Raw genomic sequence first — 17,267 nt, 5'->3', positions numbered from 1 at the left:
CAAGCCGTGATTTCCACTTTAAAACTTTTCTGTTAAGAGAAAACAAAGAAAAGCCCAGGAAAACAAACCCTCCAACCCCGTCCCCTTTCCTCCCCACCCTCCTCAGCATCAGTTCCATTTTGCGATTTCGACCCTGAATACGAGGCTTAGTATGCGTACATGCATGCAGAGACCCACTCAACCTCCAGAGTTCTGAGTAGCTCCCCGGGGTTCTAACGGAAGGATTCCGAGAATCTGTAAGTACTTCGGGCATGTCACTTCCCACATATCCTTTGTCAGTAAATGGAAGAAGGGTACCCACAACTTCTGGAAGTCTTTGCCTTTCCCCTCCACACTAAGGGAAAGACGCTCCATCGCTAGCAGATGCTATAGGCGATGTATCCATGCAAGAGTATCTGGTACAGTGGGCGTAACCCATAGGGCCAGAAGGACTTGACAGGCCTCCAACACCGCCAGCGCAATTTGCGTAGCCCTAACAGAGCACAGCGGGAACACCTTTGGATGGGAAAGCCCCAGCAGAGTGTATTCTGGGGCATGGGGAAGCTCTATCTGGAACGCAGCGTCTATGTCATCAAGGATGTTGGACCTATAGTGCTCCAGTTTCGGACAATGCCACAATAGATTGGCCAATGTTCCAGTGGATCCACATCCCCTCCAGCAAAGCTCCGTTCTGTTCCTGTCCCAACTATGAAGTCTAGCAGGAGTATAGAACCAATATGTGATGACATTAAAAGCAGATTCCTCCCCTGCTGTGCTGTGTGCAGTATGACGTGCTCTGTAGATGACATGTTCCCATTCTTTGGGTGATAGGGGCCTGCCCACCTCTGTTTCCCAACGCACCAACGCCTTGGTATGCTGACCTGATAGGGTCGCCATAAGCATGGAGTACAATTCCGAGATCAGTCTTTTATCATCCATTTTGCGTACTCGACACTTCTAAAAGGCCATTTAGGGCCAGGACATGCATGGATAATTATCAGGAGACGTTACCCAATGTGAGACCTGCCAATATGTAAAAGCATCCTTAGCCGGAAGGTCATAGTCCTGTCCCAGGTGCGCAAATGGTATCCGCCCCTCCAAATCAAAGAGGGATTCGACCCGCTTGCACCCTTCTTCCCTCCATCTAGAAAACACCACTGACTACTGCCCCCGGGGAAAGTCAGGGTTATCCACGATGGGCGTCATTGGCGACGGGAACAACGCCCACCCCTTTTTCTGCGTCACTCGGTTCCAGACACGAAGAGTAGGCGACGTGACAGGTGAGGAATAAAGCCCCCATGATCTGTGCTTAGAGAGAAGCCAAAGCCCCCTCCAGATATTCACACCAGCAACGGACTGGTCCATAAAGTTCCAGTGTTTGCTGGATGTAGGCCTGTTCCACTTCACAATGTAGCGGAGATACTCTGCCTGGTAGTAACCGCCTATGCTCGGGAGGCCCAAACCCCCCTGCGCCTTTGGGCATATCATTTGGGGAAACGAGCGCCGCGGCTTCTTCTCTTCCCACACAAACCTATTGATTAAGTCTTGTAACTTCTTGAGCATGCCCGGTTGTAGAGTCATCGGTAACAGCTGGAAGAGATACGAGATGCGAGGGAGTATTGTCATCTTTACTGCCGGTACCCTTCCAAACCATGCCAAGTGCAGGCGCGCCCAGGTATCCATCGCCTTGGTTGTGTGATCCAGCAGCAAGGCATAATTAAGCTAGACCGTTTTCTCAATAGTCGGAGTCAGGTGAATTCTCAGGTAGATGACATCAGTGTGCGTTCATTGGAAAGTGAAATCCTCCTGTAGAGCATCCACTTCCTCTGTGGAGACAGTCAGATTCAGGGCCTGCAATTTCTACACATTAACTTTAAAACCCGAGACGACCCCAAACTCGGCCATTTCTTCTAATAATGCTGGGATGGCCATCCTGGGTTGCGTGAACGAGAGAATCACATTATCCCCAGACACACTAATATTGTGGATGTCCGCCAAAACCGTAGCCCCCTGACCTCCTAATTTGCCAGTATCCGCTAAGCGAAAGGCTCCATATAGAGTGCAAATAAAAGGGGGGACAGAGGGCAACCTTGCCTTGTCCCACGTTCAATAGAGAAGAAGTCAGATCTACACCCATTGACTCGAACAAACGCCCTAGGGGAGTGGTATATGCACCTGATCCACTGAATGAACTTCTCTTCTATCCCCAACCTACGGAGTACCGCAAATAAATAGTCCCATCACACCCGGTCGAACGCTTTTTCAGCATTGATAGACAGGAGTAAGGCCGGCCTCCGCGACCTCTGCGAGCAATCTATAAGATGTAACAGACGCTTGGTGTTATCTCCTCCCTGCCTGGCGGAATAAAGCCCGACTGATTAGGATCAATGATGCCGCCATCAAAGGGTCGAGGCGCACCGCCAGAATCCGTGCAAAGAGTTTCACATCCACATTAAGAAGCAAAAGAGGTCTTTACGACCTGCAAGCATGCACATCTTTCCCAGGCTTTAGAATAACTGAAATGGCTGCTTACGCCATAGACGGCGTCAGCACACCCGAATCAAGAAAATAATTAAACAGACGGGTTAAAATGGCTGAGGAAAGGAGTCTTCCAAGCCCGTGACGATCATTAAGTCTTCCAAGCATCAAGGGATATCCTCATTTTAGAAGTACCTGGTGACCTTGTTGATACCGGAGCGGCCGGTATGAGTAGCTTGGCTGTCTCCTGCATTTTACAGAACTAGTGTCCAAAAAAGTGAAGTGGCAGCATTTGAGTGCAGCCCTGATGAAACTGCTTAATGAAACACAGCAGTGAAACATGTCGGCACTGGCAGTAGGTAATGGTAGGCATGATTAGCTACCAGCCTTTTTAGTATTCAACAGCACACGATCACCGCCCTATGAATAAAATTGGTTAAGGGACTCGTGTGCTGTGTGTGTTTTTAAGCACTCAGTTATACTTGTGTTTGTTTGTCACTAGCAGATTTTTCTGCACTTCACTATTTGTCACTTTAAATGTTGTTTATTTTGGACACGTCTTTTCTTTCCTCTCACTTTTCTTTGAGAAGCAAGTGACCACCGATGATGAGACAGGACCCTGTCTGGAAATTGCATACCAGTTACCCCGATGGTGGTGTTTCCGTGAGGGGTCATTTGCTTCTCACACATTTTTTCCTCTATGAAGAGGTATGTGTAATGTTTGTGGTGGACTTGTGTGACCAATTCTGGGTTGGCTCACTTTGAGTGGGTGTTCTGTGGTGTTGCCAGAGAGAACAGGTGTTTTATTGTGAGCGGAGCACAGTGCATTACCTCCTTATAATGTGTATAAGAGTGTAGTGGGGAGTAGGATTTTTTAAAACCCCCCCCCCCTGGTTGTCACTGCTACATATGCACGCTATTGGACTGGGTCTTTATTTGAAGTATAGATTGTGAGTGGAGGGCGACCCTTTCCGTATTCCCTCTTAGCTCCTTAGTGGTTGTGAAAGGGTTAAAAAGGGAGCCAGCTCCACACAGAATGCCTTATAAAAGGAAGCCATAAATCTGTCCGGCCTGGACAATTTGAAGATCGAGGAGATCACCTCCTCAATGCGTATCGGCCCATCAAGATCCTCTCTAGCCGTAGCGGGGAGAGGTGAGATATCGCACATATCGAGGTACCCCTGTGGGTCTACCAAAAGCGAATCTCCGTTGGAGTAGAGAAGGTGATAAAAAGAGCGAAAGGCTTCCACAATCTGCTAATCCGCAGTCTGTACTATCCCGGTGCCATCACGGACCGACTGTATCATCACGGTCTGCGTCTTAACCCGAAGTCTTTGAGCCAGCATTTTCCCACATCGATCACTACTAAGGTAACATTTGTGTTTCAACCTAAGGAGAGCATACTCCGCTCTATCCAAATCCACCAGTATGCTTATGAATTGCTTCCAGCTCACCAACTACTTTTTCTAATGCAGCACGCTTATCTTTACAAACAGTGTTATAGGCTGCTGCGATTGCAATAAACTCCCCTCTAGCAACAGGTTTCAATGCCTCCCAGACCGACGACAGAGACATCTCACCCATATCGTTTACCCGCAGGTAGTGCACGATTGTGTCACGCATGCGCTTCACCACATCCTCGGAATGCAGCAGACTCTCCCTAAGCCTCCAGCTAGGGGGAAAGGCTTGCGCACACTGCGCAGGCAATAGGACAGAAACAAGTGCGTGATCAGACATGGAGCAGGGGCAATGTCAGAGGAAAGGAGGCTGGACTTGAGTGATGTGGAAGCTAAAAAGAGATCAAGTCGCGCATACGTTTTATGAGCTGCCGAGTAGTATGTAAAGTCTTGGGCATTGGGATGATGAGCACCCCACACGTCACACAGCCCGCTCTCCGCAAGCCACTCCCTTCCCATCGCCGTCAGCGCTCCTGTCTGGTGCGTCTGCTGCCCCGACCTATCCCATTCCGCGTCCATCACCAGGTTCAGGTCGCCACCCACCAGAACTGTAGCATCCGGAGAGGTAAGCACCGATGCCAGGGCTGACAAAATGAAGATTTCCTGCTTCTCATTCGGGGCATAGATTGATCCAATGGTAAGGTGAGTCCGCCCATAGCACCTTAATGGCCAAAAGCTGTCCCTTAATCTCTGTCACTGTGGAGATGATCTTGCATGGACATCGAGCTCCTATCAGAATAACCACCCCATTTTTCTTAGACTGTCCCGCAGACCATTCCTTTTGTGGAAGTCGCCTGTCACGCATGCGCAGCACATCTTTAGAAAGCAGGTGCATCTCCTGGAGCAGACAGATATCACCCTCAGCATTCTCAAGAAGGGAGAGCACCGCTGCGCATTTGACGAGGTTATTTAACCCACAGACATTGAAGCTCACCACCTTAAGATCCCTGACCATCTCCCACCTGATAAGGCGCCATGAAAACTAGAGCAGGGTTCCGTCCCAACCCAGAGGCAACCTCACTACTCTGCTGCATAAGCTGACCCCCTCCCCTGGTACCTGAACTGATGCGGAGGTTCCCACCCACAGCCCCCCTCCTTTCTGCCCCCCAAAAAATAAAAATCAGAACACTCAAATAGACAAAACATTGGCGAACAAAAGATGACCAAAGTCCGTCACATTGAATAACATTTGGAAGTTTGTGACAGCCATCCACCTCCCTCTCATGGGAGGATTGGCACTGCGCCATTATTTCCATGACGTATCAACAAGACCTTCAACCAGTCTTGACGTTCCTTCCCTCTGATGCCTCTCCATGTGCCCACTCCTGTGCCTGCCAATTACATCTTCACGGGGGGCAAAACTGTCTATGGCCTGCGCCAGGGTGGAGAAGACTGCCTCTTTTTCACCGAGTTGCATGGCTTGATCAGGTTTAGCGGCCATGGGGGCCCTCGCCACCTGCTGCCAACCCGAGGTACGACGCACCCTCTGCCACTTGGTCGTTGCCACCTCATCTACCGGCATGGAGCAGTCCAGACCCAAAACCCTCATTGCCTCTTCAAGCGATCTGAGCAGTTTGCCTTGGTGTTTAAAAATGAAGCGAAAGGGGTGGCTCCAGGCATATGGAACATTTTGCTCTCGTAGGTGCATGGTCACAGGCCTGAACACCCTCCATTTGATGAGAGTAGAAGCCAGGTCCTGATACAGAGTTGGTTGACACCCACGAAAATGGATAGGTTGGGCATCGTGAGCTTTCCGCAGGATCCGTTCCTTCACCTGAACATCATGGACACGCACTAGGATGTCCGGTGGTGGCGCCTTATTGCCCCGCGGGAGGTCACCCTGTAGACCCTGTCCATCTGAATGTTCGTGATCTCCTCTTCGCCGAGGAGTTGCTGGAAGAGCTCATTAACAGACGACCGCAGGTCGTCCCCCTCTGCCTTCCAAGGGACCGCCTTGATGCGACCATGGTTCCTCCGAATGTGATTTTCTAGATCCTCAGCGTGGGCCTGAAGATCAAGGTTCTGCTCGCTGCGACGCAGGACCTCTTGCTGTAAGTGATGTATCTCCTCATCTCTCATCAGGTCGGGCTCTTCTAAGGTCGCGGCCCTCTCCAATTTCGCCCACCTCGCGGCGCACCTCTTTTAAGTCTGATGCCAGCTGGGCCTGCAACTCTTGTATATCCTCCTTAATTGCTGAGAAGAGCTCCACCATAAAGGCCTTAGTAGCCGGGGCATCGTCTCCTTCCATGGGGCCACCCTCTTTATCGCCCCGCTCCTCTGCCCGCCCAGACTGCTTCAGGGATTTCTCCTTGCGTGCTCTTGCAGCAGCCATGTTTCTCGAGGTCTGGCGTACCTATCTCCGATACTACACTGCCCCTCGCCTCCCTTCATGCAGCACTCCCTACGGGATATCTCTCCACACCAGGAGCCACCGTCTCCCGGCTTGCGGACCGCCAATATACCCAGTCAGGGCACCCGGGTCCACCAATTCCGGTCACCTTCTTAGGCAAAACCTCCTTCATCCCGCTCCCGCAAAACCAGAGACAAGGATCTCTCTGCCAACTCCTGTGCCTCCAATAGGACCCTTCCACCATGCCTTCCCTGGACCAGAAACAAGCTTCCTAGGACCGGTTTCTGGCATTTCAGCCGTCTTCAGCCAGGCTTGCTTGAATCCAGTGGCAAAGTGAGCAAGGGACTCACGGCTGAAGATGGCTGAAATGCCAGAAACCGGTCCTAGGAAGATTGTTTCCGGTCCAGGAAAGGCATGGCTTGGCAGTTCGGGCTGGACTGTTCTCATGAGGCACAGGGTCAGACTGATTTGCATATGGCCATGTCTGAACTGGGGTGGCAGAGTGGGCTAAAGAATGTGATGGATTAAACCCCGATCTGTTGACTGGGTGTGAGTGTTTGATTGGTTCAGATGCTTCGTCCATCACCACCCCCTTTTGTACCGATTTATAAAGTACGACAATGCTAAAGGCAGTGAAAACCAGGTACAGAGAGTGCAATGGCCGGGACAGCCAGGTGCACAAGAACACTTTAAGCAGATGTAGGCTAATGCAAAGATAGTAGAAACAATGAAGTCAGTAGAAACCCGATATAATGTAAAGAGGTGAGAAGGGTGAAAAACTCAACTCCAAAGAAGATAGCACCATACAACCGAAGAGCGGGTGTGATGAACCAAATGTCATCAAGCAGCTAGTGCGTGTCGAAGGTGCTGGTACAGACACAGCTGGCACAAGCTCCACTCCTAGTAGCAGGAAATTCCACAGGTTATGATGCTGCTGCATTCCTTAAACCTCCACTTCCCTTTATTACTACCCGAAAGCAAAATATTGTCTTGCAGATGGACTGAAACCTTCAATGATTTCATTGACGCGCTGGAAGAAGCAAATGACAAAAAGATCATTAAATGTCTAAAGAAGTTAGAGGGTGAAGGAGGTAAAGACGTGATAAAGAAAATACAACAATGTGATATAGTGACGTAACTTCAAATTAAAGAGGCATTAAACACCAAGTTCAATCCAGTACCGCATGATGACAATGAAAGGTACATTTTCAGTAAAGGCAGAGAGCTGGTGAAACGATGGAAACGTTTGTGGATGAACTTGGGTCACTCAGAAATCATTGAAAGTTCAATGAGTGCAATTATGAAGAGGTCATGCCTCTGAGGGTAATAGATGTTTGCCTCTTAGATTCCTTATTTATTTATTTATTGTACTTGTAGAGCACAGCATTCATCCCAGGGGATATCACAGCACTAAGAGTAGCTCAAACCTATTTTTAAATATAGTTAATTTCAAAAGGCATCAGCAGTTAAGTCCTAAACAGCTGCCTTTTTAGCTTCTTCCTAAACCTCATATGGTCGTCAGTGAGGCGGAGGTCTAAAGGAAGTTCATTCCAATGTATGGTAGCCAAGAGGAGGAGCGACTCCCCACTCTGACCTTCTTTATGCTTCTAGCTTTAGCCAGAGCGCAATTGCAAGACCTCAATTATTGCGAGGGAACATAAAATTCACCTTTGTCCTGTTCAGTTCTGAGGCCAAGCTTGTATAAAGCTCTATGTGCATAGCACAATAATTTGACCTTGGCCCATTGGTGCATAGGCAGCCAATGAAGCTCCTCCAAACACTCTGATGCCGAGCTGTACTTTTTTTGTTACAAACCGACTTTGTTGCAACATTCTGAGTTACCTGTAGTCGAGAGACTAGGTAGTCAGCCATACCAACATATAGTGCATCCCATAGTCCAGTTTGCTAGTCAATAAGGCCTGGGTAATGGCTTTTCTTCAGTTCAATGGAATCCATATCTAAAGTCTCCTTAGTAGTTTTAGCAAAGCAAAGCATTTACCACACAATACTCTGACTTGATCTTGCATGGTTAGTGCATTATCTACCAGGATTCCAAGACTTTTTACAACCAGTTTGGGCTCCTTAGCAATACCTACTGACTGGAGCCACCAGGTTAGGTTCCAGACTAGGTGTGCTCCCCAAAAAAGCAGTATCTCAGAATTCTCAGCATTTAGCTTCAAACAATGATCTGTCATCCAATTTGCAGGTTCTGAGAGACAGTTGATCAAATTACTTCTAGTGTCCTTATATCTTTCTTCTGTAGCTATCAGCAACTGCGTGTCAAACGCATAGGAATAAATATTAAAACCCCATTTCTTCACAATCATGGCCAATGGAGAGACATAAGCATTAAAAAGAGTTGGACTCAATGGGGCTCCCTGCGGGACACCACACTTGATTGTTTTTGGGTTGGAAGAAAAGGAACCCATTTGTACTCTTTGAGTTCTATTATGTAAAAATTAACTAAACCATTGAAGAGTTTTAGAGTGTAGTCCTTTTTCATGTAAGATGTTCATGAAGAGAATATGGGACATGGTATCAAAAGCTGCCGACAAGTCCAAAAGGATCAGGTTGGCAGCTTACCCTGGGACACCAGTTATCTGATATTATCCAGCACCGCTAGTAAAGTAGCCTCCGTACTATTAATTGCCCTGAAGCTTGTCTGTGAAGGATCTAAGAGATCATTTGTCTCCAAATAGTCAACTAATTGCTTGTTGATCAACCTCTCCAAAACCTTTGACAGGTAAGAAAGTTGAGAGATTGGTCGATAATTTGCAAGGTGAGAGACATCCATACTTGCTTTTTTTGCCAGTGGGAATACAATAGCTTCTTTCCATGAATCCGGGAACACAGCAGAATCTAAAATATGATTCAAAATTTGTGTTACATAGGGGCATATAACCAGTATTAGCCGAGAGAAGATAAAGTGTGGGCACGGATCTAGCAAAGATCCCGATTTGACCTCTGTCATTGCCTTCACTACTTGCTCTTCTGTAAAAGGGACAAAGTTTCCTAAGTGAGAGGGTTCTTCGGAGTGGGGTTCCAAAGCTTCCCAATTAATATCCTCCAATGTTGGTTGACCTTTAAATGCAGAGTAAATTTGGGAAACTTTATCAAAGAAAAGTTACTAGCTTTCTCACAGTTATCGTCCGAAGGAGTCAATGCTTGGGACATGCCAGCCGGCTTGCAAAGTTACTTCAGTATTTTAAATAGCTCTTTAGTTGACTTACTATTTGCTTCAATTCTGTTTACAAAATATGATTTCTTAGTATGTTTAAGGGCTTTATGATACTTCTTTAGCTAATCTTTATATATTAGCCTGTCACCATTCTCTTTCATTTTTCTCCATTTATGTTCCAGTGGCTTGCAATTTCTTTTTAACAGTCTAAGTAGTGGGGAGTAACCATTTTTCAGATGGTAATATCCTATTTGGTTTGCTCTCTTTTATAGGGGCACATTGAACCAAACTACTGGTTCTTTCTAAGCTTAAAATTGCTACCTGTTCGGGGACTGCACTTAGAGCAATTTGATCTCTTAAAGAAAAGTGGGAATCAAACAAATCTCAAGTTATAAGATTCCACAAACTTTTTCCCCCTGTCGGGCTGGTGTAATCACCCAGCAGGTTAAAGGAAAAGGCAATTAGAAATTGATCAGTTCAGATTAGGGACTACATTCCTGAGATATTAATGGACTCTATATTGGAAAATAGGAGATCAAGTGTATGCCCAGCGATATGGGTGGTTCCTCTGACCCATTATTTGAGCTTTAGGATCTGAATATTACTTTCCAGTTGTTTACCCACAAGATTTCTGCATTAAAACAATGAATGCTGAAAGAGACACTCAGGTTGGAGAGAGTACTCTTGGCTGCCAGAGTGGTAGAAAGAGCTCCATACTGGCGGCTATCATAGAGACCAGAACTGCTCAAAATGAGTTAAAAAAGTTAGTCAAAACATACGGCAGAGGCCCTAAAGTAATGTCACAAAAGAAAAAGAAGTTGTGTTTTCAATGTGGATTATCCTTTCCACATGAAGGTAGAAGTCCTGCCATTGCACAGGTATAAAAAGGCTGCGGTAAAGAGAACAATTTTGTAAGATTCTGCAAAGCGAGGCTAAGATCAAGTGCATCGCTATGAGAAAACAAATGGAGGCAAGATCAAGTGCGTCACATTGAGAAAACAAAATTGAGGCAAGATCAAGTGCGTTACATTGAGAAAATAAAAATGATTTCAGAAAGTTCCGCACAACACTGTATGCCCACAAGGCCAACAGCAAGTTGAGGCAAGTAGAAACTGAACAATGCCCAATGTCGTCAAATTCTTGGTCTAAATACTTGTCACCATCCTTGTCTAGCGACAGTGAGGAAGATAGGAATGCATTCTCAATGTTGACTGCTGGATTAGCTACTTACAAAGAAGAAAATAGGTTGAAGCTAGGTCTGCAAGTGTGAAAGTGCAAAATTACTTTGGACACTGTCCCAGGCCAAGATCACACTGGAAGTGAATGGATGCCCAATATTTTTTATTATAGACAGTGGCGCATCGGAAAAGTACAATGAACTCTCTCTCCGGTGCCCCATTTAACGCCATCGAAAACCAAAGGTTCATTCATAGCAACTGTGAAGCATAAAAAGACAAAAGTACAAGCACCAATGAATGTCTTGCCAGGCACTTCACCAAGCTCATGTTTACTCAGTTTCAGTACTGATGCTGACATGGGGCTGATGTCTTTAAACTACAATGTCAGTGCCTATGATGAGATTGTGAATCAGTTTGTATCCTTATTTCATGGACTAGAAAGACTTAAGACCATGAAAATGCAACTTCACATAATTGAGGACAATCATCCTGTTAGGCAAAGACATCATCGAATTGCATTTAATTTCCAAAAGGGTGGTGAGCAAGAACTTGAGACACTATTAAAGCACAACATCATTGTGTGGTCCAGTGGTCCGACGCCATGGATATTACCGATAGGGGTAGTTTTGAAAAAGGATAGTGGAGGAGCTGTACTCATCTGTGTTGATATGTGCCTAGTGAACAAGGTGATTGACAGAGAATGACATTCAGGTCTGCATATTGGTGATATGATTACGCAGCTGAATAGAGCAAAAATCTTTTCCCTGCTTGATTTGAACTTTTTCAGGATGTAATTTGCCGTATAATATATCCTTTTACAAATGCTTACAATTACAATGATAACATAATAGTTTTTGGGGCCACACAAAAGGAATATGATAAAAGCTCTTACACAAGTGTATAGCATACTTGCAGATGCAGGTCTCACTTTAAATGCTGCAAAGTGTGAGGTTCATCAAACCAAACTCAAGTTATTTGGTCATATCTGTTCATATCTTTTCTTCCCCACGAGGTGTAAATATGCTCTGATCCTTACTTGGTATGACCAGTTACTGTTCAAGGTATACACATGATTTTGCCACTGTAAGTGCCCCATCAAGAGATTTAATTCAACAAAATGTCTCATTTCAATGGTCAAATGATGGTGAACAAAGGTTCAAGAAAGGCAAGCATGGAATTGAGAATGCAACTTAAATGAAACACTTTGATCCAAAATTGCAGACAGATGGGGATATGTACAAGGATGTGGCGGAGCACAGTGTTAGACTCCTTGGCTTAACGCCATGCTCGGCCACTTCTGAAACGCAACGCTGCACCATAATTAAAAGAAGGTGGTACAGCCTTGCGTTTCCCCCGCAATGGCACTAAGTTTAGCAACTTAGCACCAATGCAGTCACCCTTGCCCCATAGTGTAAGGGTGTCTGTGTGCAGAGGAGGATTGTCTATGTGTAGGAAGGTGTCCCTTCCTACACATAAACAATCTTAAAATGCCATTCTGTCACTTTCATGTGTGCTGCTTCATGCAGCACGCATGAAAGTGACAAAATTGCATTTTTTAGGGTTTGTTTATGTACAGGAAGGGACAACTTCCTGTACATACATAAACAAACCATGGTATTTTGCTTTTTCCATGTGTGCTGCACAAGGCAGCACATATGGAAAACACAAAAAAATAGGATAAATAATGGATTTCTCCTCATTTCGCCAACTTAAGACCAGGATTTACCTGGTCTTAATTTTGGCCCTGCCTCCTATGTACGCCACACTTGTACATAGAGGGCAGCGTCAAAATGAATAGGTGTTGCGGTTGAATGCCCACCACAACACCCACTGCCCACACCTTTCACGTTGACAATATTGTGAAAGGGGGCCTTATGTACAAGGAGTGTTAAGCCACATTAAGGGCCTAACACTGCCTTGTACATAAGGCACAGCCCCTATCGCCACAACAATGTCGGTAAAAGTGACGTTGTGGTGGCGATAGGGGCTTTTACATATGCCCCAAAGTTTGTTATTGAACCAAGCCCCGTGGGGTTGGGTGCCGTCCTTGCCCAGTAGACTTGTCTGATGAAAAAGGTGAAACAGAGTTAAAGGCATGTCACTTGTGCAACTGTTTGTCATCCAAAACAACCTCACATCCGTTAAACATGTCTGATCTCCCGAAGCATGCATGGGAGAAGATTGAAATTGATCTCTTTGGCCCCCGTGACAAGGGTCATCGTCTACTAGCAATTGCTGATGAATATTCCCGTTTTCACCTTGTGGAAGATCTGTCGTCAACTATTTATGGCAGAGTTGTTCAGAGACTAGAAAATATTTTTGCAACATGGAGGCTTCCTTTGATTTTAATATCTGACAATGGCCCGCCTTTCAATAGTCGAGAATTTAAAGATTTTCTCACTCATTTAAATGTCAAATATCAGGAAAGCACACCTCTCTGGCCACAGGCGAATGGTGTGGTTGAGAGATTTATGAGCATCCACAAGAAGACAGTGCAGGAAAAGCTTGAACTCAAATCAATTCTTCAATCTACACTTCGTGCACACAGGTCAACTCCCCATTCGACCACAGGTGAAAGCCCTGCCACCTTACTCTTTAGGAGAGTCATATGAATCAAATTGTCACAATGGACCACTGAGAGATCAGTTGACATTGATAAACTTCGAGCCTGTGATTCATCTGACAGACACAAAATAAAGACCGATGCGGACAGATACAGCTGTGCTCAGGGCAATATGTTCAACAGTGGAGACCAAGTTATTGTCAGGCAGAAACAGAAACGCAAGTTTGATCCTCCTTTTGATGCTGACCAACTAAGGGCTGTGACTAGTAAAAGACACATGGTGACTGCTCACTTCTGGAAAGTCTTTTAATTGAGATTATTCACATTTCAAGCACCTGCTTCGATCTTCGCCAGCTCCAGATGTCAGGAGTGAGACTTGTCCACCTGAGAATCCAGAGAGCCCAATGACTTTACTAATGTCTCTGTCACCAAGGGCAGTCATGGATACCTCTCCGGTATCTCCACAGCCTCAAATGACCAGATCCGGGCAATTGATTTGAGCACCAAAATGACTTATTGAAAAGTTGTGATTTATATATGTATTAATGGTACTTTTATTTAGCAAAGGGGGAGATGTAGTGTCATGGGAGTTAGAGATGACGGGACCCTTCTGGTTCCTGACGGACTCCGCAGAACAGTGATGTTCGTGTGTGGGTGATGGAATTCCAGATGTAGAACGTTCAGTTTGCGGTTACATGCTGAGGAATAAAGACGTGTAAAATCAAGCTCCGAGTGTGGTGTGATCATTTGCATGAACCCGGGATGACGGAGGACGCTACAGTCATGATCACAACAGTGATCTATTCATAACATAATGTTCTTCATTACAAGATCACGATTCGCTTATGTGTAAGAAAGATGAATATTAACATAGCAACTGATCCGGCAGCAAAAACATGCCTCCGACTGTGTTGCTTAGAATTACCATCCATTCTTGATCCCTTATAAAATTATGATCAGGAACACACTATATGAGGACAGCTCATCGGCAGCTTCATCCTGACCCTATCACAATAATATCAGGGTACTTTTTAGAGATGTCCCCTAAGAGACCTGGTTTTGGATTCTGGCCTAGTGTTAGGGTCACAGTATGTTAAAAGTTGGAATTCTCAGAACCAAATTTGCTAGTGCCATTGGGTCAATGGCTATACACCCAGGAAGGTCAGATCTGGCTACGGACAGGGTTCAGACAAGGGTATGATTCTCAGGGAATGATTTAGATTCTGGACCCACCATGGCAAAAGGGCAGACACGCAGATCGCAAAGGATCTCCTTAGGGCACAGGATCCCGCTAGCTAGCAAACCAGCAAGGATGCTGGACCTCTGCACAGACAGGCAGGGTGGTGAAACCCCCAAGTGTGGCTCAGAGACTTCTTCTGGAACCTAGACCACTGAGGGTTGTGGCAGGCTGGTGCTCAATGCTATGCTGAACCGAGGCTAGTTTGTACTTGGAAATAAATAATACAGCAGGACAATGCAGCCACTGAGTGCACATGTTTACCTGTCAGCGTCACCACTCAGCCGCCCCGCACTTGTATGTTGATCTTTGGCAACCCTCATCAGGTATTTTGTAAGGAGAAAAGTTTGTCTTTGTGCTTGGCTAAAGCATGTCCTTAGGCTAGCTCTAGGCTTCAGTGCAGGCAATATGCAATATAAGCAGCATAGCACAAACGGAAAGCTTCATCGGGGTAGGAGGCTGAGTCCAAGCCTCATGGAAAAAGGTAACACTCAGTTCCGTATTCAGGAAGGAATATCGCAGGGTCCCAAAGCTCGGGGTCATTGTAGCTCTTCAAAGTACTGTAGCGGCGCTTCAGCTTATATTGAGAGTCTTTGGTAGTTGGGAAGCAGCCACTGTCAATGAGTTCCGATGAATCTTTCTGATTTACACACCAAACCAGCCAAGTCAGAACACTCCATTCTCAGAGAGTTTGACCGGCAGAGTACACTTATCTGGCTCTGGAGAGGAAGCATAAGGTTCAGTGCCTATATGACACCAGGCAGGTACACTCTTGTGGGGTCTTTTTGGTACCCTCCATTCGATGCACTGCTTCCAGGATGTGGGAGACGGTTTCTATGACACGTACACTACTAGAATATTGAAGTCGAAATATCGTACTAACAAAATATGGTAGTCAGCATATTGACCACAAAAATATTGTGAAGAAAGATTATGTAGGCAAGAATTGATTTAATATAATCAAAGCCACAAATATGTACTTTAATATTATAAGGTACAAAGATGTGGAGTTAAGAATAGTAATTCTATGCTTATCTTTAGACGCTTACCTCCACAATATATAGGTAATCAATATTCTGGCTTTGATATTTTGGTACCACAATATTTTCATGCTTGATATTCTGGATGCATTGGGGTATTACCCTCCTCTTCGGGGAGGGCTTGGGTCAGAGAAGAAACAAGCAGGAAGATGTAGTTGGGCAGTCTGGGCTGCCCTGCGGTTTCGCTGTGACCAAGAGCAACCCCGTGGCTCACATTCAGCTTTCATACCAAGGGATCCTGGTGATCATCTCAAGGTAACCCTAACAACAGGTTTACCTTGTCCCTAAGGCATTCCTTCCATTGCATGCCTTCATTACTGAGAGCACAATACAGCAATGCACACATTTAAATATCAAGCATTGGCAAAGCTGAGGAGTGCTGTTGTCTTAGACAGCGCGGATGCTTTGCAGTGATCCTAAAACTGATTTTAAAAAGCACTGGATGTATCATAGTCCTAAACTTTATTATTATAATTTTTATCATGGTGCACAGCAATCACACTGCTATACACCTATCATTGCCAAAGTCAGCATTTCTCATACTGTGCAGCATGGACACAAGACAATGGCAATATTCTCAAAAGCAAGACGTATTGGCTTTGTCAATGTGTGTTAGGTCTTGGCACAACACCCCTGTGATTCTGAATAGATCAGTTAATCTCCCCATGAGTGAAAAAGAAAAATAATACAGCATTTCACCAAAAAATCCTATCAAATCAAATTTCAAAGCTTTATTCGACAGCAAGTCATAAAAGCAATTTACATCCTAACGCTACACAATAAATACTAAACCTAAAATTCATATTTAAAACACACATTAAACACTTTTTGCTGTCACTTCCAATTCTCAATATAAAATATTCCATCAAGATTTTTTATAAAATTGATCGTATATAAAAACCATGGTGACAATAATTCATTAAGCTGCATGAGATCGTTGTAAAGTGCAGGTGCGAATAGACCAAGCCCATCCTAGGAATTTTGCAATAGCAATCGCAAAGTAGGGAGTGCAATCTGTTTCCAGTATTCTAAGCGCCTCTATATGCCTGCGTGCTACTAAATTATGACACATTGGTTTTATCCATTTACGACGTGGGCAGCCATAGAGAGGGCAAACAAACAATAAGTGAGAAACATTCTCAGCTAGATCTTTGCAATAATGGCATTTCTCATCCCGGTTCTCAGACCAGTTTTGTGTAAATGCGTTTAGGGGAAGAGTTCCAAATCTGAATTGAAAATACAGTTTTCTATCGAGCGGTTTTTCGATAATGTCCCAATAGAGTTCACAAGATGGTACTGTTTTGATATCAAGAAACCGTCGGGTTAGTTTGGAGTTGGATCCAGTACAAAAAGCAGATGACCGAACCATGGCCCAATACATTTTCTTCAAGATGATCTTCGATGGAAAACATGATGCATTGGTATTAGCCCATAGATGGTCTAGATCCAGCTTAGATAATAGACTCCGTAATTCTTTAAGCCACAAGATGGTATGAAAGCGGTCAGCATTAATATTATCCGCTAGGGCGGCAGCATAGTGAGCTAGTTCCGGCGTTGTCATTATCCGTCTCCAATATAGCAGAGGGCGTAGGCGAGCTAAGTCCTCAATACTTTTCCTGCCAAGATCAAGCAACAGAGGAACAGTGGGAGTGCTTTGTGGTGCCCCCACTAGGCGCCGCAAGAACCCATTTTCTGCCAATGACAGGTCCTTCAGATTAGAGAATCCCCATAGTTCCGATCCATACAGTGAGGCACTTATCACCTTCATGTTATAAATTTCTAAAGCAGGGGTGATTGGTTTAGTCAG

Source organism: Lissotriton helveticus, chromosome 3_1 (assembly GCF_964261635.1).
Source record: "Lissotriton helveticus chromosome 3_1, aLisHel1.1, whole genome shotgun sequence".
Taxonomy (NCBI): Eukaryota; Metazoa; Chordata; class Amphibia; order Caudata; family Salamandridae; genus Lissotriton; species Lissotriton helveticus.
Note: the sequence above shows the minus strand (reverse complement) of the source record.